At 40.2% G+C, this 24,101-nt stretch overlaps 1 protein-coding gene across 2 annotated transcripts in view; it reads left to right on the top strand.

The window, feature by feature from the left end:
* The window catches only part of ahcyl2b (adenosylhomocysteinase like 2b), a 52,842-nt gene that overhangs the window by 2,115 nt on the left and 26,626 nt on the right, over nt 1–24,101 (top strand). The window lies entirely within an intron of this gene.

The raw sequence follows: 24,101 nt of genomic DNA on the forward strand, positions 1-24,101 counted from the left end.
TAATAAAAACAAAAACAGCTTGGCTGTGCTTGTTGTGCCTTAAATGCATCTTATCTTTGTATTTCTCACTCAACACTTCTCAACACTTGATTAGTGAATATGAAGGGCAATGTTCAAGGAAAGAACATTTTTTGATAAGAGATCCTTTGAGGAAGCTTCCAGCTCTGATCAGAGTTATTCTAACCAGTAGACAGTGATTTATAGCCTGTGGTCACTGTAGTGCACTTTATCAGTGGTAGTCAGATTTAAGAATTGATTTTAGATATGTGCATGGTGGTGAGAGACTCTTGATTTATTGACTTCCTGCAGGCATGTGGCTTTAACAAGTCTAAATCTGAAAAATTTTAATTTAAAAAATGGGCTGAACCCAGTGGTTTTGGCCAGTTTGTGCTCCTGCTGTGACGTGAATGCAAAATAATTAAGTGTGTTTTCACCGCAAACAATTGGACAGAAAACCAAAAAGATGGGGTGATTGTCAGGGTGAAACCGAGGGACAGAACAAGTCAGATGGGATGCAGTCAATACTATGCCCAGACAATAATCCTGTCTCTCCTAAGTGCGCTATACTGTTTTGAGACCAAGGCAAAGCTGTAATCAGAACAGTGATCATTATGTAATGCTTTTATTTCTACCAGTACCATTTAAATTAATAATAAGAGTGATGTGTTTGTGTCTCTGTGTCAACAGAGGTTTATGTAATCCATTTTAATTTAAAGAGTATGTGTTAATATAAAGAGAAACATGTACTACAGGGATCATTTTAACCTAAGAGGGACATCTCTGAATAATTACAGCAAAGTATTGTTTTTAATTCATATAATGCAGAGCTTAAGTAATGGATAATAGGCACTCTAAATACATTGTGGCAGAAATCTGCCCATTATATAAATTTAAATACTCATTGCACTATGCATTGTCACTGCATTTGTCTAATCAACCACTTTAGTGTATATCCACTGGGACAGAAGGTTGCCTCAAGCCTATTTATAGATCACGAGGCACACTGGGTCTTATGGCACACTGCATTACAGACATATACGACCACAGTCTGGCCTGGTGCATCTGCTGATTTCTGCTTGTCCAGTGCAGTAAAGGGTGAGTGAAGCAGTAGGGCTGATAATGCAAGTATGCAGCCAGGCAGCAGTGTTGACTGACTGAATGACTGGCTAGCTTTTAATCCATGCCTTTATCATGTCGCCACATGAGGGGATTAAGAGGGCCAGCTCTGTGTTGTAGGTGGGCCCAGATGTAAGCTTTTAGGGTCAATGATGAGTTTCATTGTCGCATGCGCTGGCTTGGCATGAATATCTGCAGCTTCTGGGAAGTCAAAGATGATTCCGCCAGTTGGGGAGAGAAGGAAACTAGCAGACAGTTCTACAGGCAGCTGGACTAGTTGCTAGCATGGCCACTGTTTGCGTCTGATGTCTGAGGCTGCAACAAGCCTTGTTTGAAGAATATTTAGCCTACCTGTTGGGCACATAGTATCTTGTGATGTATGACATTTTCTTATCTTATCTGTACATGCAGAGTTAGTAGTATACAGCTGTTAGAAATTGCTGATAATGCATAAACATTTTTTAACGCAGTGGATTGCATCAGACTTGTACTCAGTATTGGCCAGTATGCAAAGTGTGTGTATCAGAATTGATATGGGAAAGGAGAAAAATGGCATTTGGACATCTCTAGACCAAACAAGACTTTCCACCTTGTAAGTCACACTGATGTGGACTTAAACAATTCTCCCCTGACCTTTGACATTTGTCAATGACTGAACTTCCCAACATTGTATTAGGAAGGCATGCACAGTGATATTTTTGAATGGCTCCAGATAACAGTGTGTTAGTGAGGTCATCCTTCTGTGATGTAATGTTATGTCACTCACTAAGCTGGTGTTCTTGGTAGCGTGTGCTGGTAGACAGGCTTACAGTGACACGCGGCTGCTCTACTTGGGATGAGAACTGTTTTGGAAGAAGACATTCTGAATACATAAAGACGTCTGGGGTTTAATACAGTGCTTCTGCATCAGTTGCACTTACTGTGCTTTTGTGGCCCATTGGGAACCTTTTTTGGACCCCATCATAAATTGTATTACATGTTTCCCACATTTGATCCTTAAGCATTTGTATTCATGACTAGGGCTTTGGCGATTCATCGATGTAGATTACGAAAATCTGTTGATTTGCATGTGTGTCAATGCATTGCAATAACCTGCTACACCCAGTCAGAGCATTGAATCACCCGGAGAACAAGCTGCAGCTAACAAACCTCACCCGCAGTTATCTAAAGTGTGGGAGAGTTTTAGACCAAAACACAACTGTATGCTTGTCTATAAGCTCTGCAAATTGGAAATGACTGATCACAGCAGCACAACTGCTCTGCATGATCACTTAAAGGGAAAGCACCAGAGTGCTTTGTCAAGCAGCAGCAGCAGCAGCAGCAAGACTGCACCATCTCTTTTTACTGACTGTCATCACTGAAGCATGATATATTTGGATTATATATTCTGTTGGTAATTTTGACTTAAAATGTGTGCATCCTCTAGGATTGTTTTTTATTTAATGTTTAATTAACAGGCATGTGTGAGGAGAAAATGCCTTAAACCAATGTTACAGACTGTTGTTACAGTCTACAGATCATTTCAGTTATTTTTCTCGCCCCACACTGATGCAAAAATACATTGCCAGACTGCATATTACTCCAGTGAGGAAATCATTAGATTAATTGTTTAAAAAAAATGTTACATGCAGTGTTCACCTGCCTTTGTCTAAGTTTGTTAGCCAAGTTACTACACTATAGTGATTAGTGTAGTAACTTGTGTAGTAAATTAGTTCCATTTATATTCTCATGACTAGACAAAGTTATCAGGTAAAAGATAAGAAGTCACTCTGTGTATTGTTGTCTTCATGCAAGGTTATTGAGCATCTTTGTCTGCAAGGCTGTGACTGTCTTGGGCTACAAAGGACCATGTCACTTTCCTTCCTCTACATGCCCTCTCATTTGTGAATCACCTCTGAGACTGAGCTGATCTGTATGCGTCTTTGAGTACACACACACACACACACACACACACACACAGTGGTAATCACATGCACCTCCCCAGGGAATCCTGTCTTCTTTCATTTAGTGAAGATGTTGTCATAGCCTAATCCCGCTTTTGTCTTCAACAAATGAATTTTGTGAGTAACTACTTCATTTAAAGGTGAGAATGAGACAGGCGCAGGCTGTTAAACATTGCAGACAGAAAATATGTAATTAGCTTGTGTTTGTGAGAGGTTGACAAATGTCATAGCTTTTGAGAAGATTTGTTTCTCCTGTTCAAACTACAATACAAATGTCTGTTTAAAATGTACACATTTGAGAGGCAAGATGTGCAAAAATGCTATCTTAAGCCCCCTTTACACTGGACAGAAAAACACTGTCTTCAGTGGGAAAAGGTACAATTTGCATTCATTGGCAGGCCAAATGACTCTGCAGTAGTCATGGGTATTTATTTGCTCCAGCTCAGCATCAGTGATGTAAACATGACACTTGGATGTGTCCCTTGTCGGCAGGGACAGTGAAAACTCCTCATCTCTGTCAGTAAGTTCTGTGACACTTTTGTTCCTTTTTCATCCATACACATTCACTGGTTGGTGCATCAGCCCAGCACAGTGGAGTTTACACCCACTTGATGGTGTGTATTTACTGATGTGGTGTCAAATCACCTATTTTTAGCAGGTTTAGCCACATCTAAAAACATCTGCATATGCACACTACTTTTGGTGCAAAACAGTATTAAAGTCACACTTCATATACCAAGATTTGCCAGCTGCAAAGTCTCGAGCAGCAACATAAAAAAGCACCAAATGTGATTTTGTTTTGAGTGTACTGCCAGCCCGAGACGTTTTACCACATTAGACGGATATAGAGTGTCTTTTAAGACATCCAAACACACATCCCCTTGCTGTGTGTTGGCAGGGAGAATGTGGAAGCATGGTGTGAAGTCTGAGAAATGCCCAGAGGAAGAGGGAGGGAGAGAAAGGGAGCACTGGGTCCATATCGCGTTGTCCCTCAGTCTTCAATGCCTGTTTTTTCCATAGATGTTGTTGAGCTCAAAGAAAAAGTGTTAACCGTTAAAATCCAATCCCAAGCTCTGACCCCAAGATTGTGGAGGTCACAGAGGGTTTCGGTTAAAGCACTGGAGTTGCAACACCTTGTAACCCCTTTGTTACTGGAAAACTGACAGTAGGTTTCACACTATCATGTCGCCTTTTCAAATAATTTATTTATGAATGTGGAATCAAAACATTAATAAATAATACATAAAGATAGTAATTAAGATATTAAAACATATTTTAGAGTCTTATACTCAAGTTGGACTAGAAAACAGCCTCAAAATGGACTTGACCCACTTAAATTTAATACTGCTATAATTTGAATATACCCTTATCTTTCCAATGAATTTATGTAAGCCACTATTTTTAATGATACCACTTTTGTAGACTTGCCTCTGCTCACAGCCAGCCCGCCATGAAATACAGAATTTATGTCATACTTATCTTGACATGGCCAGCTTGGAGACAGCCTGTCTTCTTTAAGAGTAACATTAATATTGTTTTGGAGACTGAGTGACAGGAGTTAAACCCCGTGCTATCTCTGTGCAGCCCTGTATTAAATTAAACACTGTTGTGTGGCTTGTTGTGCTGACAAGAGCTTTCATTGGTTATTGAGTCATCATGGAGGACAGTAAGTAGGTTTGACTATTGCCAGAGGTCACTGGCAGGGTCAGCGGGGAGGGTTATGGACAGACCTTGGGGAGTGAAGAACACAACAGAGATGGAGGAGAGGGAGAAAGGATGCAGGTTTGCCTTAATACACAGGTGGAAGAGATATACTGATATACATTGGTTTGGCTCTAGTCTGGATTACAGTGAAACTTAACAAGGCAGCAGAACAAGAAATGCGTCTCAAAATAAGTTGTTATAGGAAGTCAGTAGTGCTGTTGTGTAATTTGGCATGTCTCTGCCACTCATGCAAGAGTGAGTATATTTGGCCAGCTTTGCCCTCAGTGCACTTAGCTGGGGTTTATTGCTGTTTTAAATGACCTATGAGTGAACCTCTGAGAAAGAGGAGTGGGAGCACCAGAGAAAGATCAGATAAATCAGATTACCATATCGCAACGTGTTTATTTCTGTTTCATCTCCTCTCTGTTTCTGCTGCTCCTGTTTGTCTCGCATCACGCTACGCAACAATACTTTGTACCTGGATGACAGACTACCTAAAATAAACCAAACCTCAGCCTTTATTCATCTGAGTTGCATATCACTCCCACCCCAGGAAACCACTTCCTCTGTTGTTTTTGTTGTTTTGTTATTGAGCCCCTTTTTAGCGTTCTCACAGTCCCATTGTGTTCGTGTGCCGTGCATTATCTGTCTGCCTTCTTGCTGCGTAAATCTCAACACCACGCAGCAAAGGCACGTGTTGGATCACACCTCCATAACCATCTTCATCCATGCCAGAGAGGCTGACTCAGTAACCCGACTGTCAGTACTTTACACCAGTTTGAGTTTCTCTCACCCCCAGGGTTGCCAGATAGTGATCTCTTCCTCACTGTCCAGACGGGATGTTCTAGCATCTATTTTTCTGAAGGGCTGCATGATGGGGGAAAGACACAATATTTGAGATCACGATTTTCTCTTCATCTTAATCAAATATTTATTGCTATCACATTTGTCAGCGTCTTAACACCTTAATAGCTTTATGACACAGTATTAATATTAGTATAACTATAGTAAGGTTGTCAAAAGTATCAACACTTAAATACTTATTTGATACTGCATGTTATAACAATATAATAAATAATTTTGGCTTGCAGCACAAGCAGGTAGTGTTCAGTGACTTTTTCTGTACCATCGAGTGTGTGCATGTTGTTAATGTAAAACAAAAAAGAAGTAAAATTATCCTATTTTGTGTGATAGCCATGGCCAGAGGCAATATGCTCAAGTTCAAGGTCACTACGATGTGATCTCATCGTGATATCTCAGGAACACCTGGAGGGCAGTTCATCAAATTTAGTATAAATGTCCACTAGGACTCAAGGATGAACTGATTAGATTTTAGTGATCATAGGTACATCTGACAACCTTACTTTAGTTATATGCATATGTTGATACAGTGTCAGAAATGTCTAAAGGTGTCTGAGGCTGACAAATGCGACTGCAGTGAAATGAAAATTGTGATCTCAAATCTTATGTGAGAAAATTGTGATCCTTGTGTTTTTTCTTCCATTGAATCATGCAGCCCTACAGCAAAGTAGTTGCTAGAACATCCTGTCTGGAAATGAGGATAAGGAGTCTGTTCCGTTCTCATAAAATTTTGTACAATCTTAGAAACACCTTGAGGAAATTTCTTTACATCTGGCACAAAAGTGCTCTTGGACTCGAGAATATAATTTGGTGGTCAAAGGTCACAGTGACCTCACAAAACATGTTTTTGGCCATAAAAAAAAAGACATTTTATACCTTAAAAGTCAAAGGTCAGCTTGACTGTGACCTCATGATGATCTGCAAAAACATTATCTACTGTCTGCTGCATGTCAATATAATGATAGCTTCCATATTGCCAAAAAATACACTCCTTTTAAGTCTTTATATATTTATAGTCTGGTAAATGTGAATTTGACACAGGGACTCCAAACTATAGTAACAGAAGCAAATACATATGTTTAAAAATATCTAGCTAAATACCACAGATTTCAAATGGGGATTTATAAAACAAAACTAAGCTTCAGTCAGATTTAGATTGTGCTCAAAGTTGTGTCCAGTTATTAAAGCCGGCTGCTTTTATTTTGTAATTCGGGTTAAGTATGCCACTAGTGCTACCAGCTGGATCTGTGTGTGATGTACATGCATGAACACACACACACACACACACACACACACACACACACACACACACACACACACACACACACACACACACACACACATGAATGACTGTGTGTTGGAGTACCACAGAGTGTGCTCAGCTGTACTCATGCTGAGATTTTGAGTCAATATGAAGCAAAGCTATTATATTAGCTTTAATGAATTCTATTCAAATAAACCCATGTTCAAATGTTAATGCAATTTCCTAAATGTCAGTGAAATTTGTCTTTTAGCCTGTAGCTCTTGTAATGATCATGGCAAACCTTTTGTGACATTTCAAAACAATAATTAGGGTTACCTTGACATTAAAGTAGTGTAGCTGTCCTCTGTGCTATTGAAGAAAATATAAAAACACCTGTATTTGACCTGCTTGCTTCTGTGTGAGAAGTCTGTGTCAGTGCTCCCCTGTTCCTGAGTGTACCACCCACACATTTCTGCATCTGTGTGACTCCCTGTTTGGAGCTCATTTCCTGCCTCGTCATCGCAGCTAGCTATCACTGAGTGCGTACAGCTCATTGAGTTACACGTCTCTCCATCAAAAGGCTTTTTACACAGCTCAGGTTCTTGGAACAGTGAAGTGAGCAGAATGAAGGGAAAAGGAGAGACTTCCTGGAACCTGCTTGCTCACAAGAAGCGAGCATAGTGTGAAATTTTAAACCCCTTGGTTTAGTTACTCTTGAACAAGCAGTTGAGGCACCAACCCAGCTAATGTGTGTGTAAATGTGCCCGCTGACAGTGTTGAGTTTACATGAGGATCAGTAGACAGTAGTGGACATTAACACTGAACCGGCTATGCAGCATGACGAGGAATGCGGCTCCATACTCAAGCACTGCATGCAAACAAAGGGCCAACATTGTGTTCAAAAAGTGCTGCCTCACAAAAGGGCCCTCACAAAGCCTGAAATGAAACCCCCCCCATACCATCTGTCTGCCCTGCTTCCTATTAGTCAGGCCAAACCGCCAACCCCTGGCAGACAGACGAAAGCTGGGCTGGGAAATGGATATATCCAGTCTTGCAGTATATGCATGTTCTTATTGAGATGAAAAAAATTCCATAACATGAAATTAATACTGTCAGAAGGGCACATAGCTTTATAATGGACAAATACCTAAACACATCATGAAACAGTGCTACTGCTAACCACTCATATAGCAGTCACGTAGGAAAGACAGCTCTCATCATGCCATTGTTGACTAAATGAACCAAACTGAAATAACTGCACCACACGCCATTGTAACGTTATCAGAAGTTAGTTATACCATTTTCACTCCAGAATGAGTATGTATATGTGGGTTCCTAAAATACGGGAAACTTGCTAGAAATAGACCATTGATTCTTGTCTCATTGTCAGTTTGCCTCCGTTTCCTTTTTGTTGGACGTTCATTACAAACGCGCCAGAAAAAAGGGTTAGTAAACACCAGAGAGAAGCATGGAGGCCAGTGATAATGTAATGGTGGCTCTATTTTTATTTCAGTCTGTCTTTAAAACTCAATGCAGACTAATTTGGAACATGATCATGCGCTGTTTGAATGGACAGGGATGGAATCTGTAGCTGAGAAAAAGAAGTTACAGCTGGTTGACAGTCCTTCATTGCCTCCTCAGAAAAGGGGTGATGCTGATTGGACCCTTTCCCACTCAAGATGAAAGTCAGGTGTCAGTGGGTGTTAGTGGGGTTTTGCCCAGAGTAAAATGAGCTTTAAACGTAAAGGTGAGCATTCCTTTGGACAAAGCTTCATGTGTAGCCAAAGTATAAGTGCCAACAGCCACAAAAACCTTAATAATGAAGAATTGTTTTAGATAAACAAGGCGGGGTTGTAATAACGTGGCCACTTTGTATTTGCTTTTTATTTTTTTGGGCCACTTGAGGCAACAAAAACGAGCTTTGAACAGACCACTGATATGTTATCACATAAAAGTTGCTAACTGTTATTGCATATCTGGTGTCAAACAGTTATTAGTTACACCTTATTTACACATCCAGCAAACCCAGAGCGACGTTATCATTCATTTATAGTCTGACCACCTGATGAATGGAAGTCCAGTATTCACTCTACTTTTAGCTCTGTTTTGGTCTCCACACACTCATAAGAGAAATATCTGTCTCTTTTTAGCAGCTAGATTCTCCACTGTTTTGACCAACTAGTTGTTAACTCTGGCTGCTGTTTGTACAGTGGGTTTAGTAGGGGTAAAAGCTGCTGATGAGAGTGTTTGCATTGAACCAAAACTGTACATTTGCATGCAATAAAACCAAAATCGTGAGCTGAAAGAGGCTAAAACAGCAGAGCTGAGGGATATGTAAAAATATTGCTAAGAGCAGGTTTAAATAATGCATTTCCTCACATTGCACATGGTTTATATATTTTGGCATCATCCAGTGATCTAGAGCTTTTGTCAAGAGGATTTTAAAGAAAAAAATCCAAATCCACCTTAATAACTAATGAAGAATTGCTTCACACTCCTAATTAAACATAGATCATTGACCCCATAATGGGTTTATTCAGAAATAGAGCTGCACCACCCCCGTCTGTGTGCCTTTGATGTAATTATACCTTCCCCACAGGGAGAGAGAGGGCTATTTCTGGCAATTGAAGACGAGGGAAGGAAAAAAAAACATGAAAACATGCAATTCCAGAGATGGACCACTTAATTTTTCAGACTTAAGGTCTTTGGTTTTGCTTCCAACCTTATGGGCGGATTCATGGTTTCATTTAATGACTGACATTAACAATCCATTTGTTTTTCAATCCAGCGAAAGGATTTATTGACTCCTTAGAGCTGGAGTGGTTTGAAAATCTGATGAAAAGCATGGAGATGGGCAGTTGCATGGGTAAATAGATGAGTGGATGAGTATAAATGCATACAGTAGATACAGCTTGCTGCTTAATTTGCTTAAAAGCCACGCTATTGCTGATCCATCACTGGATCAACAATTCTGTGAATAGTATAATTTGTTTTCTCTCAGAGTTGACAGCCATATAGAGCCGGAAACAATAGATCTTTTTAAACCATCAGATCAATAATAATGCCGACCATTTTGCTGTCAGTTTGAATGGAAGTCATTTGACCACCGTCACTGGATGTGATCACTAAGCCTTCTGGCTTCAAACTGTGCCCTAGTTTGCTCTACATGGCCAGCAAGACCCTGTTACACAACTAAAATGTGCTTCTGTGTGTGCATGTACATGAGAAACCCTTCAGTTAGATTATTCAAAGATAATAATTAATATGAATTTTAATTTGCCAAACCTTTACCAAACTTTAGCTGACCTCGTCACAAAGAATCCTCAAATAAATTTAAAAACTAATTGGAAGCTTTAACTTGTCCTTGAATGACATGTGAAGCCTGCAGTCTTGGCACTCTTCCTCCATTCAGTGGCAGATAAGAAGGGAAAGGCATGTGAACGAGAAGGGAAAAAAAAGTTAGAGAAAGCCCAGAGTGTGTTGGCTGACTGTTCTCCTCTCCCCCTCTCTGTTAAGAAGCAGGTAGGGTTTAATCTGTCACTAAGCCCCATCATTCATTGCCTGTTCTCCACTAGTATCAATGTCCCTGGCTTTTACAGTGACTATCAGACCATATCAGAAGGACACGGATTGCTCTAGTGTTCAGTGTAGATGACCCTGCATACTTTCCATAGTTTTATAGCAGCACTGGGATTATTGAGGGCTGCAGTAGTCAGTTAGATCCAGTCATAAGGGAAGCCAGATTAATTGGAACTCCCCGTTTTAGTTTTAAAGTTATGATTCCCCTCTGCAGTTTTTAGACACTCCAGAAAAGGCTTGGTAAAGTATTTAGGGTGCTTATTTGTGTGCTGGACTTACAGTTTCCAGGCATGCTAGCAGCAATATCCCAAGTTTTAAATGGATTGTAATGAAATTTTGAAATTTTTTATTTCAATGAGCCCAGGTCTTTGTCTTTGAGGGATGACTGTAGGATGAATTACCATAAAATTTGGCAAAGACATTCATGTTGAATTACAACAAAAATTTAAACAAAATTAATTAAAACAAAACAAAATTAAAATACAAAATAAGATAGTGAACATGTTAAACATTATACCTGCTAGACATCAAAATGATAACATTATCACCCCCTCGAAAATGAGACATGTCTCAAGGGGTTTGTCCTAATGAATAAATTTTGATTACTTTTTGAGCATGTTAGCATGCTGACATTAACGTTTAGCTCAAAGCACCATTGTGCCCAAGTTCAGCTATACACAGCCACTTACTTAGCTGTAGACTCTTAGGCCTTTACACATCAACAGTGACGCTAAAAATTTTGCACGAAGTTGTGAATATTTCCGAGGTGAAATTCCAGTGTGCTTGCCCACTTGCATCAAGTGTGAAGCAATTTTGCAAATAGATTCTGGCTTAAAAAAATCACTTAACAGGCAGTTAAATTGGTCAGATTTGTACATATTGAAAGCGAAAGGTCAGAAAAAAGCTGCAGTATTGCTCATGGAAATTCTGCCAGTGATGTGGAAGCTTGTATTGACTGCACACAAGTTTGAAAAATAATATTTACAACATGCCCATGAAAATGGCAAACCAAACCAAAACTGGAAACATGATTTGTGTGAAAAAAGACTAAACACCTTTGTAGAGTCCTTTATTGCACACAATAGAGTGCTGCAAGAATGAGTCCTAATACCCAGAAATGAGTTGGCACATTAGCATGTCTGGAAGTCAGTTTTTTTTTTTAATTGGGTTTTCGATAGATGCATGAAACAAGGCAGTACAACTGTGGTCTAGTTCTTTTATAGCCTAGCATTAGCTTTTTACTCCTGTCAATTGCATTACAGTGGTGTTAATTTGTGAAGATTATTATGCTGAACATAATGTGTAAGTATCGTAAACCTTTGTTCACCACAGAGCTTATTTTCTGCACTAATCCAGTGGAAAAATCCTATTGGATTTTTGTCGAGGGAACCAGAGTGATGCTAACTTCCAGGTCGGTCTACAAAGGATATCCTCCCTGCGGCACTCTATAAAGGGACTCATTTTGAACTGGCTAGGGGTTGTCTGTCTGCAACTGGTGCAGGATTTATTTGGAAATGAACAAAGATTGTAATTTTATCACTTGTGCAGCTCTTCTCTTCCCATGACATTTGCTCATTACATGAACCAGTTGGTGAAGCAGCAGGTACTTGTGCCTGTTAGCCCTTCATCTGTATAATGTATCTGTGTGCTCTTTCACATTGTTTCATGCTGACAAGGCTGTGTGTAGGGCTCAGAGTGAAAGAGCAGAGGATGGCTTCCTCTGGTGCTGCTGGTGACGTGGCTTCACTGAGTGTAGTGAAGCCCTCTGTTGGCACGAAGCCTCTGGCGTTATATACGTTTGTGTGTGTGGGCACGTGTTAGGACACTGGTAATTGCGTGTGGGCTCAGTAACTGCCAAGTGTATGCATGGTAATGGGTGTGTGTGAGCACATTTGACTCGTGACTGCGTGTGTGTGTATGTGTGTCATTATTTACAGTCTTGAGCACTTGTCTGTGTATATAAATCAGCAGGGCCCATTCTTACATCACAGCCACCCTCAGGGCGACATGCTGCGCTCTGATACGCACAGCCGCACACACCACCTCCCGCTAGCTCCTCGCTCCTGTCTTTCTATTGGTTACTACTGGATGAGAGGAGGGTGATTGAGCTGCGATTGGAGCAGCCACCTTCCCTCTCAGGATTTCTTAACCTCATGCTCTGGTGTGCTACCTCTTTATTTCCTGTCCCTCTTTCAGTCTCACTGAAACTAGCAGCCTGTTGTAACTCACATGTTGCATTAAGCACTTTGTCCTATGGATAATTGCATGCACAAGCTGTTCAGTAGCGGGAGACACCATCATGTTGACCCCTAGTATGGAAGTGTCATGTCAAGGTCACAACAGCTCGCTCTTACCTCCCATCTTTGCTCATGAACATAACTCAGAAGCATGCATTGGGTAATCTGTAAGTGCATGTGTGTATCTGTGGTCTGTGCTTTTCTGTGCTGCTCTCTGCTAGTCCGAGCACCTCTCTGCATTTACTTGCCTCTCCATCCCTTCGTCTGCGGGGCTGCCAGAGCTTAACAGCTACACAGCCTTTTCACTAAAAGCCAGGCCTCTCTGGAAGAGTTGTAAGCCTGTTTTTGTGTCTGTCCAGCAAAGTGTCTGGTCTTTCCTGTGGGTGTACTTAAGGACATGGTTCTCCGCTGCAGGCTTTTTCCAGAAGCAGTTGTTGGCACTCAAATCGCTATATAGCAGCTTTGTTTTTCTAATTGGATACTAGTGTTGTTGTTTTTTTTAACATAATGTAGAATTAGGGGTGTGTATAGTTAGGATTTTATTGATACTGATACTTACTGATATTCTTATGGATGCCACTTTCCTTAATTTGATGCAAAAAATAAACATGACATTCAATGATGTGAAAAGACTTAATGGTATTTTAATTGGAGTAACGGACCTTGTTCTTTTCCTGAGCAGAGCCTAGCCGCCCTAGTCCACCTTAAAGGTCAGTCTACCTTAAGTGAGCCTGTATCTAACTTGTCACTAATTCAGGGCTAACTCCCTTTGGTCCTGATGAGTTGTAGCATTTATTCACTGACAAATAACCTAACCTGTACACACACTGCACTTATATGCTACATTCACAGCTAAGCAAAACATGGAGGAATGACTTATCACTAAAATGGGAATCGCTGATACACCTTAAAGATAAGTCTACCTTAAGTCTAAGACAAGATTGTCGCCAGAGCTAACGCTATGTTCACAGCTATAACATCACACACATGCTCACTTGCTAACAGTTACATTGGAGAACACTAAAATTTATATACCAATAGCAGCACTGTTTGTCCAGGAGCTTATAAAAATTTAGGTACTGACCAATCAGGAACTAGTACCAATTTAGTACCAGCTCTCGCCACCCTTCTCTATTTCGATAGGGAAATCTGAAATCTCTGTCTGAAGCTGTGTTGGACAGATCAGTTCCTCGTGAAAACAAAGGTGACTACTGCATGTAGGTGTTTTGCAAAGTCTTAGACAGTAACTTGACTTGTGACCCAGAAAGTGCCAGTGACGCGCAAAATCGGCCATTACTCAGATAAAAGGTGAACGCGGGTGATGACACTCTTGAGCGTGCACACTGCTCCCCTGCTGGGCAGAGTGACTCTAATTGACTGCTGAAAACTGTCGATAGCTGTTAAATGATAACCTACTGCACAACAGTGAAGGGATACTGAAACTATAATTATAGTCACAATTCCCTGTCTGCCCAGCATGCGGATAAATGCTTTCAAATAACAAAGTAGACAATAAATTCATGCATTTTTGTGGGGTTCGAAAAGAAGTTACAAGTGTGGAGGCAACTGGGGAATGAAGCATTCATAATGTCTGCATGAACAAAGTAAATGTGAAGTAAGTAAAAGAGTGACTGTAATGAAAACTAAGTTAACCAAAGTTAATAAATAGATCTTGATATCAAACCTCAGTAGCCACTTTTTGAGTGCTGGTGGTTGATAGATCATTTAGGAAACACATAAACGTCAGTGTGAGTATTTTCTGATTCATAGGTGAAAAGAAGCGTGTGATAGCAATCCCACACTAATAAGCCAAAGCATTAAAGTGTTATACTTGAAACTATAAAGCAGTGCTCAGTTCTCAAAACCGAAATTAATAGGAAAATAAAGTAGTACACATATCTACAGTGTACACAGTGAAATACTAAATATTAATTTTTGATGGCATTCAGGTGCCAGAGTGAATACAGATGCTCTCACAGGGCTTGTGACGAATATCAATGAAATTTCCTCCGGTTTCTTTTACTAACACATAATAGAGTTGGAAACTGCAACTCGTACAAGACGGACCTTATCAAAATGCTGCTCTCGTGTCCAACTGAAGCCAGGAGTCATCAAGGGGCAACATGGCCTGGAGTGTCACAGACTGTCTTACACTCGACAGCAACAGCAACAGCGATTGTCAGCCAATGTGCCAATCAGCAGCAGCACGTTCTGTCAAGACCAGGAAGCCCATCAGCTCCAACATGGTGAGCTGCTCCAGATAACAATGTCCTTTAGATGTATACATTGTGAAGGTGCAGTGTAAGCACCTGAAAACTGACCTGTATTATGACCCTGATGTGAAAGGTGGCAATCAAAAAGAAAGGTACAGAGAAAACATTTTTTTTATGATGCCATCACTCTGAGGCAGTATGTAGCACAGGCTGTACTTTCTTCCTCACCAGACAGCACTGCCATGCGAGTTGAATCAGAGGGCAGTGTATCCTCAGCTAACTGGGATTGTGTTTGATCTAACATCAATTAGGGAGGCAGGGAAAGTTGTGGACAAGACTGTGTGTGTGGAGCGCTGGTAGAAAGATGCAGAGGAAAAGACGAGGAGGAAAAACACGGGCACCTCTCTGTCTGCTATAGTCTATTTTCATTTTTCTTGTACACAAGCACAATAGTAATCCGGGAATAGTGGTTGAAAGCAGAGAGAAACATGTGCACAACTCTTTTGATGTGCCATCCAAGGACTTCCTAAAAGCACATAATAAACTGTGGTCTGCTCTCCAGTTTGTGAAGTTGTGAAAGAGAGAGTGTTGTGGCAGTGGGAAAGGAGGAGTGAAAAGAGAGTGAAGCGACTAAAATGAAGGGAGAAGAAAGCATGAACAAGTGCATGTCCTCCACAGAGTGCTGTGCGTGGGAGAGCTGAAAAATAAGACTTCCGTTGCTTTGTCCGGTAGCCTCTCATGACGGCCTAAAAGACGGCTGAACAAAGAGACTGCTGCTAGCAGTGATGCTGCTTTAAGAACCAAGGACAAATGTATGGTGCATGTAGTGAGATGTTGCAAGAATATACTGTTCCATCAAGGTTTCTCAACTGCTCTTTGCTGCCAATGGATAATTTTTACTACTCTACTGATAACAGAATGACACATCGCTGATATTTATTTGTGCCTCAGGAGTAATTTGATGGACTGAGTTGGACGGAGACACTTTGTTGTGACTGCCAACAATCCTCAGTGTGTGTGTGTATTATTGCGTGCATGTACGTGCAAGTTTCATTGCAACACAATATACTGATCATTCAGAAAAAGGCACATGCCATGCTTTTGCAAAAGAGTTGCCATCTCATTTATGTACACAAATAAGTTGCTTTATGAGTAATGTAGGCAGGGCTTGAAATGAACGTTTTTCCACACATTACATTTATGATGTATAAATGCATTATGATGTTAACTTCATACATTTTGTAGAACAAGGGAAAATTCAGAGTTGAGTCATATGGTTTGTCAAAACAGTACACCTACACAAGTGACTGACCATGAATGACTGAATGAACTACTGTAGTGGTCAGTCACCTTCACCGTAGGACTGATTGATTAGATTAGATGTCATTTTACTAATTTTATTTTTTTCAGATGATAAAGTAACCATTTAAATTTTGATACTGGATGTTTTGATTGGATTTTTTTAAGGTCTTGGCAAACGTGTCTTATTCTTCTCATTTCTGTTTCAGTGGATTTTGTGGAGTTGTAGGAATGTATTTTTGTACCCTAAATTACGCCCAGATTTGGTACAGTCTGGCAGAAGCACTTTTAGGATTTAGCTTTGAGGATATTTGCAGACATTTGTTTATAGCACTAAGCTGTTAACAGGACATGTTACTTCTCTCCTCCGCCGGCAGTCTTTTTTATGCCATCACTCACTTTTGGAGACCTTTTTGGCAGACAACATCCAAACATAAAGCTATTAAAAGCCCATTGGCACTTTGATTTTAGAGTACTCATCCTTGCACTTAGCTTATCTGATCTTCTCTGCCTGTGTGTTCTCCTTTTAACTTTGTTTATTCATCATCTTTACACTGATATCATCACATGGACACCAGGCAGGCACTATGGGGAAAAAAAAGCTGGAGCATTAAAGCAACCACTGGCCATATGCTGGTGAAAGTTGGCTGTGGCTGACAAAATCTGTCCACCAGGAACTTTGACAGCTGTCATCTATTAGTGGTCCTGCTGGCTCCTAAAAAAGCTTGAAGACTTCTCCACAAATTATACACTCTAAGTATTAGGCTTCACTTCTGGATGGAAAGCATATCACAAGCCTGACTAAGCGACTTAGTGCCAACACAATCATCCTTCCATCACAGATACAGACTTTGTGTCTGTCTGTCTTGTAATATGAGATTTCCTGACCACTGCTAACTTCCCAGAACAAAGCAGGTGTTGACACAACACTTAAAACACTGTAGTAGCAATTCATGTTTTCAGTTGAAAAAGGTCACTGGTACGTTGCGTTTGGTTCAGTGCACCTGACTGTTTATGGTCTGTTTCAGTCTTTATGAAGGGCTTTTGTGTCTTTTTCTGCACATTTTTCTTGACAATATCTGATTTAAAGAAAACCGTATCCTTTTGTATGAACAAATCACACTTGAATTTTGAGGTGTTGCCAAAAGTGTTATCCCCTGTGAAATTAATATAAAGCATAAATACCTTTTTACACAGTTTATTACTTTGAAATGGGTATACAGATTCATTGGCCAGTCTCTACCATCTGCTCTGTGGTCATAAGGTTTAACTTGCTGAAACATAAGGCTGAGATTCCTGTCAAGATTAATAACAATCCGCAAATCAGAATGATAAATGAGCTTTTTTGTTTAATGCCCAGTCCTGGCACATATACCCATTCGGTGTGCATTCTTTGGCTGGAGCTCAGGTTGTGTTGCCAGCAACAGAGGCTGGGTTCCCCCCCAGAGGAGAGCAGCAGTGGTGAGGAGGTGTAAACAGCCAGCTTCCCACTGGTCCTGATGGAGAACACTTCCTTCCCTCTTCTCCCTTTGGGTTTCCTCACAAAGGACATTGGCACAGGTCTCTGCTGGCCCAGCCTAGTTTGCCTCCACTGTTAAGTCACCTGCTGATGGACTGTACACACTTTACTAGTCTTTTGTCAACCAAAAACCAAAGACAAAAGGGCAGTTTTATCGGCTTGTTATAGATTTTATTGTCTTATGTTTACCTCGCTGACTAAGGCGAGGTAAGGTAACTAGCATTTGTTAATGCTTTGAAACTCTAAAATTTAGGTTTATTTAGGATAACCACTCTGTTACAAGGTACCACCAGCTAGAGAGCTAATTTTTTACTTAATTCTGAAGAATATGATGTGTTGATCTGGCCATCACTGCGGCACAATATTTAATTTAGAAAATTAATTTTACACATTTCACCTTTGGCAAATATTGTGTTTCCTTAAATTTGAAAATACCATCAGGGTAGTTTGCGATTTTTGATCAAATTCAGTTTCCCAACAACTTTATTTTAAATAGCTTCATCTCATGACATTGCAGAAAGCTTGTATAGATGTGGTAAAAAACACAGTGTGCTCTGTTTTCTTCTGTCGGATGTCCTTATTTGTCATATTGAGTTCAAAAGGTTTTATTGCCATAGTGGAATACATCAGAAACCACAGCTGTTATGGAAACACATACACACACAATCAGATGTCAGTCAGATGAGGCTCCATTTCACTGCACATGGGGTCTCTATCTGTCACACCAAGACAAACACAGAGTTTCTCACATTCAGTTTTGTCTCTGAGGACAATAGCTCTTTGATTTGGGGGGTTGAATGACCTGGCTTTCGATGGTCTTTGGCAGCTCTCTGAGGTGGAGGGTTAGAAACAGAAGACAACTGTCTAAGCTGATGGGTGATTCTTTGGTCAGCGTTTTGTGTCTTTAGGGCAGTATTTATGGATGTTCAGCAGTTTGAAAGGCTGCTCTGAAGTGCTACAAATTGAGAGGTTTGCGGGAGTGTTTTTGTGTATAATTAAATGATGAGAGACGAGGCTCGAGTCTTCTTTTGTCCTCATTATACTGAAATTCCACCTCCTCACTCACTCTTCTCTGTTGTCCTCAGTTCACCTGAGACAATTCTCCCTCATTCCTGGAGTAAACACTAGTTAACACAATATTCAGACTAGTGTAGAATATGATGCTGTAGACAAATATATGCATATCAGTGCCATTTGAGGTCTGTTTATATAATGACATTTGGCACCAGATGGAAGAGCTGACAAATGAGTCCCCTGTGAGACGGGAAGGAATCACTGTCTTTTCAGCTTGTGTAGGCACGCAAATCCACACAACTTCAGCCTCAAGCTTGGAAATGAAGAGAAATGAGCACAGTGGGCAATGTAAACAAGGAAATGAATCAGAAACACGAGACCCACAGGAAACATGCAGGAAAACATAACCAAGCACATGACCTTGTTGACCGGTTCAAGGTGATGGTTAATTCGAGGGGAGCTGAACAAGGCAAGGCAGTTCAAAAATTGTTTTAGTTAGATAAAGCCAAAGCAAACTGTCCACTTTGCCTTAATGAGCATTATCAAATTTCAATTTTCTTTCTCAGTAGCATCTACCTCTGAGTGATTCTCACTGTCCTTCCCAGGGCTGTAGAACATTCATGTAGGTTCATGCTGAAGGTTCATTTCAGAGAGGCTGGTAAGTTTATCTAACTAGGGTACATCTGTATCCCTGCAGCTATCCAGAGCTCAGTAACTGTTCACGAATGAGACGGCATCCTACAGATTACCGTTCTGCTTTCTTGTGGAGAGACCACTTCATACCTAATGCCCAGTTCAAAGTAAAGACCAATCAGCTGGTCCCTGTTGGGGTGTGTGCTGGGAGCAGCTCAGTGGAAATAGACATCTGACTCAGAATGAATGGAAAAAGAAAAGAAAAGGCAAAAGTATTACATGGTAATGTAAAAGTATTGAGAGAGAACACAAAACATATTGTGAGGGAATGCAAAATATTGCGAGAGAATATGGAAAAACATATTATGAGGTAATGCAAATGTAGTCCTTGCCATGGCCCATAGGGGGCTCTGTAGATTTAAACTTTATCATTATTATTATTTTTTTTTTTTTTTTTTTTTTTTACACGTGATGCAAATGTTAATGTAGGCTGTGGAAAAAGTAGTTCAGGGTGACAGTAGTTCTGGGTTTCCAAATAAAGATTCGAAAGTAAAAAATAAAACTGCAGGGTAAGAGAGTAAATAAGGAGTTTATTTCAAATTAAAAATTAAATGATAGAAACTCTCCAGTTATATTAGTAGGATATATGTGCAATTTTACAGGGTAGCTGTTGTTTTTGAGGGCAGCTTCCATATTAACTGTCATGTTCGGCTGTTAAAGTCCCCCTGTGAATTTGTAATCTGTGACGCACATTGGCCAGTAAACAAAGAAACCAGTAGATGCAATCAGTAGAGTTTAATGTATTCATTATAGTTTGCATTTAGGCTTAAGTCACATAGATTTTGAAACCAAATATGGTGTTGTAGTACAGTATAAATCATACCAAGTGTTGTTGGTCATGACATGTTTCCCGGTGCAGGGCTTGAGAGAGGACCTCAGACCCAGCTGACACAGCTCAAGAGGCCCAGCGATGGGTTGCTCCAAGGGTCTCGGCTTCATCCCACGACCCCATTGTGTTTGATTAGGATCAGGTTCCCTCCAACACAGGTGTGGAAACATACAGAAGATGAATCTCTTCTGGTCTGGAATGACTTGGGGAAAAAAAGTAAGCTGTGTAAGCACAGGAAAAGCTCAGATGTTATGGTATTTATTTGTGGAGTCAGGTGCTTTTGTTTTTTAGAAACCAAAATGTTCAGGTCCTCTGCAGAAACTTGAAGAAGGGCATTTTCACACGTGTTGAAACCCTGCAGACACACAGCTGGGGAGAAATTGCTGTGTGCATGCCAGCTTGTGTCCCTAGTTACAGCTGAGTACACACACATCACACAAACGCTGTAGTGTCGTAAGAAACTAAAGCATCATGATGAAGTCTTCTTTATTTTTTGAAAAAATGTCTTTAAAAACAACATGCTCTATCCCCTGCAATCATGCTAACAGGAGGGAAAATGAAGAAAGGGTAGAACAATGAATAATGCTCATTAATAAGTAACTAATTTCCTCAAATTATTAACTTAGTAATTATCCGATATGGCACTGCAAATAAAGGTCTGTTGCCTCTGAGTCTAAGGCAGTGTCTTCACATAGCTTGTTTTCCAAGACCAACAGTCCAAAACTATAAGATAATCAGGTTTCTGTCAGAGAAGATGAAGTCAAACAAGAAATACTTAGATTTGTGAAGCTGCAACCGGAGAATTTTTGGAATTTTGGCTTAAAAACAGTGGATTGAGTAAGGGATGTCAAAGATAACATAACATTATGTTCAACAGCTAAACCACCAAATACATCCAAATATTGCACTCCAAAATCAAATTAAATGCTAAGTACTGCATTTTGTGTCATAACCAACAAATGTATTACGTATTACTTGTCACTTCACAGCCGTTATTATTATGACTTTGTGGGTTTGTGGTAGCTTGGAACCTCTCAGTTCATTTCTAAGCACGTTACAAACACACTTTGGTTGGACCTGCAACAAATCAGAGCAGTGAAACGTGATGTAGCAATGTTTTGTCCATTTTCCAGCAGGACACAAAATGAAGGCTGCCTGGTCCGACTCTTACTCGTATTACAGCTAAACAGTGTAGTTTTTTGAAAACAAATTAAATGAAACATGGGCAATGTAGTAACATAATATTGATCCATATGTGATCAGCACTGCCTAGTTTGACAGTTTTAACTGAGTTTTATGAGGCGTTGCAGTGGTCTGATCTTCTGACTAGATGCAGTTGAATCAACCTACAACCAATCAGAACAGCGGACTGTTTGACAAGTTAAATCTGGACTTGTGACGGCTCCTCTGTCAATCATTGTATAGAACGTGCCCCATACTTCATAAATGGTTGTGACTGGCCCAACCAAACCCGGAGACACACCTGCCAGAGCGAATGTAAACATGAGCTCAGCAGGTTTGTGGCAGATTTTTCTGGGAAGCAAGCAGGCATGCTCATTCAACCTGGTTAAACACAAGCCAGAGAAATGTGTGTGTGACGGCGGGCCTGTGCACATTTTGTTACAGAAGTGTTTTGTCAGAGCGAAGTTTCCTGTTGGCTCGTCAATCAGTGACAACTGCTGTAGCAGAGGTCTCTTTTAATGTCATTGTCATACTAGTGTGCTGACTAATTCAAGATGTGCATGAAGAGTCATTCACTGCTGATGTTTGGCCAAACATCAAAATAATTTTCCAAAAGTTTTAGAACAGCCTCTGGATTTCATCTTGCTTGCAAAGACTTGGAAACAATTTAGCTAAACATTAACTTTTAGGGGACGAAATCTTTTTTCCTCTTGAAGTCATGCCAAAGGCTTATGGAGTGCAGCTGCAATGCAGAGGGAGCTTGGCATGTTGCACTTTGTACTTGTGTAGAAACTATTGAGTTTTTGTTTGATTGGAAATAATAAAGAATATTTTTACCAGGCAGCTGTGTAGAATAGAAAGGCACAGGTTACTGACCACCTGTTAAAAACAGAAAACCTTAGCAACCAGAGCCAAGCTTTTTACCTGAAGTTGTCATCCAGCTGTTTGTTGTTGATTTCTCACCTTCGCAGTCACCAACCTACTGTTTTTCAGGTAGATTTGAAGTAATCTTCTTACAATAGGCTTCGTGCCACCTCTTCGCCACATGGGATTCAAGTTTCATACACAAACACAAAACCTACCTGTAACCAAATCCACCCACCTCGCATTGTTTTTGTCACAGCGTCTGTAGTTAATATTTTGTTCTGTCTGCCTCTTGTGAGGATACGGTCTGTACAAGCAGAGAGAAACGTTTTTTGGTGTTTCAGATTCAATATTAGTTTGTCACTGAAGTGTTTGCAGCCCTGTGAAATTTGAATTGGAGGTTGTGATTGAATTTTGGTTGGAAAGGAATGAGGAGTGTGCAACCTGGTGGTTCTCAAGACGATGGAGAGGAACGGAGACTCTAATAACACCAAGGTAATGCTGAGTATTTATGGTGGTGTTCAGGGCATCAAAATCCTGGATATTGTCTCAGTTATTTTAGTATACCATATGTATGGCTCGTTGTTTTCGGTTTTTACTTAATTTAGCATTTAAAAGCAGTTAATAGAGAGTAATTATGAACACATTGCAACAGAGCTGTACGGTAAAATGAAGTGAAATCGCATATCTGCTACTTGAGATACTCTTTCAGTTGGTCCCGTACAATTGTTGCACATATTGTAGCAGATGTATGATTTTCCTTTAGTTTACAGCTCCGTTATGTTGTAATGTGTCTCAAATTACTCTCTCACAAAGTCTAATAAAGGTCTAACACTGGGAAACGATAGACTATAGTTTAAAGTACAGTTCTGTTTTAATGTGTCCCTAATTACCCTCCAGTAAGGTCTAATACTGTCTAATAACAAACATATTATTTCTAGTTTTTGTCTCATTTGATAAAAAGTACAACCTGTTAAGCCTGGTTAGTGTACTGTAAAATAAAATGACCAAACATAGTTGCAGAGATATAAAATGTCTTAAGAAGTTACAATTAACAAACTTCACATTAAAAACACAAATTTTCTTACATCTTCATACAATATGTACAGTATCTACAATATGTGTTAAAAACATTTATTAAATGTTTATGTAGTTCTTATAAGTGCTAAATATACAATTATACAAATATACAAATATATACAAGTTGCCAGTTCAGTAGGATGAGCAGCCTCAGCACTAAATGGCGTTGGGGGAAACCGTACAGTATCATATCTCATCACATTAGCTGCAACAGTACATCTGTGCCTGTTTGTTTTTCTTTTCACTCGCCCAGAGGGGGTTTCTGTTGTTTCATCGCTCTGACCCAGACGTTCTTCCCGCCCTGTCCCCCAGATCCCATGGTGTTCAGCTAGCTTGTTGACTTTGTTCAGATAGAGATCCTCTGCCCTGTCCTGAAACATTACTGTTAACCACAAAGTTGGAACAAACCGTGACGTTCTAGCAGGGTCAGAAGAGCCCACGCTGATTATGCCAGCACCCCGGATTTAGATTTTCTGGTATTTACAGTGGTATTTATAGTGTTCCTGTGCAGTATCATTGAGTTAAATAGCAGATAGAACACAAAGCATGTTTGTGTGTGTGTGATGTCTGAGGTCAGATATGCATTTGCTCTGGCTTGGTGCTGTGCACAGCTTCAGGGCTTCCAGTTGGAATTAAAAGGATACAAGTTATTTGGGGTTAAGCCTAGGCCTCCACTATATTTCTATACTATATTTCTCCTCTAGCCACAAAGCATCATTATACTT

This window comes from Lutjanus erythropterus, chromosome 22 (assembly GCF_056507025.1).
Source record: "Lutjanus erythropterus isolate fLutEry1 chromosome 22, fLutEry1.hap2, whole genome shotgun sequence".
Classification (NCBI taxonomy): Eukaryota; Metazoa; Chordata; class Actinopteri; order Lutjaniformes; family Lutjanidae; genus Lutjanus; species Lutjanus erythropterus.